Source organism: Bos javanicus, chromosome 18, assembly GCF_032452875.1.
Source record: "Bos javanicus breed banteng chromosome 18, ARS-OSU_banteng_1.0, whole genome shotgun sequence".
Classification (NCBI taxonomy): domain Eukaryota; kingdom Metazoa; phylum Chordata; class Mammalia; order Artiodactyla; family Bovidae; genus Bos; species Bos javanicus.
This window is the reverse complement of record NC_083885.1, coordinates 43,751,349-43,752,737: the sequence shown is the minus strand read 5'-3', so window position 1 is coordinate 43,752,737 and position 1,389 is coordinate 43,751,349. Positions and strand designations below refer to the sequence as shown.

General features: G+C 58.5%; 1 non-coding gene across 1 annotated transcript; it reads right to left on the bottom strand.

Annotated features, from left to right (window-relative positions):
* Positions 1-730: 730 nt before the first annotated feature.
* Positions 731-804, bottom strand: TRNAT-AGU (transfer RNA threonine (anticodon AGU)). Its single transcript has one exon. It is a non-coding gene; the product is annotated as a tRNA-Thr (tRNA).
* Positions 805-1,389: the final 585 nt, after the last annotated feature.

Sequence of the window (1,389 nt, the reverse complement as noted above, 5' to 3'; positions counted from 1 at the left end):
TCATCACCCCGAGAGTCGCTCTGGCAGGGTTCAATCCTCCTTTCTCCCCGGCGACTTTGGGCCTCCCTTGACCTCATCGAACCCGTCTTTCAGTTTGGGGAAAGATGATCCGGATTGTGTGGCTAGAGAGAGAGGAGTAAGTCGGGAGGGCTGTGTGAGGGGCGCCCAGCACCGAGAAATCGATGGAGGAGCGCGAGGGCTGGGCCTCGCCACGCAGCCGCCGCGGAACCTGTGCAGGTCTCCAACCCCAGAGTGTTCCCATGGCTAAAGGGAAGTCCTGCGCCGCCTCCAGCTAGCGTCCCCTCGGCACCGAAGCCCCAGTCAGTGATCCCACGCCACTCAAGAAACTCTAGGGACTCCGAGCAGGGCCAGCGCCCCACCGCGCCACGGGCAGGGGCTGACTAAAATGGCTTATTAAGCTCTCTCTTTTCCCTGATGCTAGGAAAGATTGAAGGCAGTAGAAGAGGGAGACGGGATGAGAGGGTTAGCGTTAGGGTTAGGGTGCATGGCATCACCGACTCCACGGACCTGAGTTTGAGCAAACTCCCGGAGATAATGAAGTCCAGGGAAGCCTGGCGTGCAGCCACCCATCGGGTCGCAAAGGGTCAGACACGACAGAGACTGAACTACAACAAAGCCTCATGTCATACCCCCAAAGCGAGGAGGAACAGGGTAGAGGCGCAGCAAAATTGGGTTAGTTGGGCAAAAAGAGAGCCGGGACGCTCGGTTGAGGCACCGCTGGGATTCGAACCCAGGATCTCCTGTTTACTAGACAGGCGCTTTAACCAACTAAGCCACGGCGCCACCCGCGTTTCAGCTTTGCAAATCTGTTCCCCATCACTGTTGCCTAGATAGGCTGCGCGCATGCGCACAAACTTTGTTGGTGGGTGACGCATGCGTGGTGTAAGGTCTCTGTCACAGGCAACTTAGACCAGGGGCACTCTGAAACCGGAAGCTCGGACAGTGAGCTGAGGGGCCGGTGATCTCAGTGTTGTGGTATCTGCTCACCGACGTGGAGCCAGGATGGCCCGTCTTTAGGGGATGCTCGCACAAGGTCCGGTCCCCGGCCCTCCATAACTGGTGCAGGGAAGCCCCACGCTGTCCGGCAAGGCCGAGCCCCTCCCGCTCCAGAGATCCCGGCCCCGCGAGCGCTGCCTGGCCGCCGGCTGCCCCCGGCAGGTTCGTTCCAGCACTGTTTGTAAAAGTCAAAAAGGAGAAGCAACCTAAGTGTCCATCCCTGGGGACAGTGTTGATACATGCAGGCTGTCCATCCTCCTCCGCAGTGAGGAAAAATCTCTGCGTGTCTTCGTGTGAGGGAGAAGGGATACGACTTCTCTTCCAATACTGGGAGGCCATTCAGTGGAGTTTTGCTGTGTACCATCCATCATC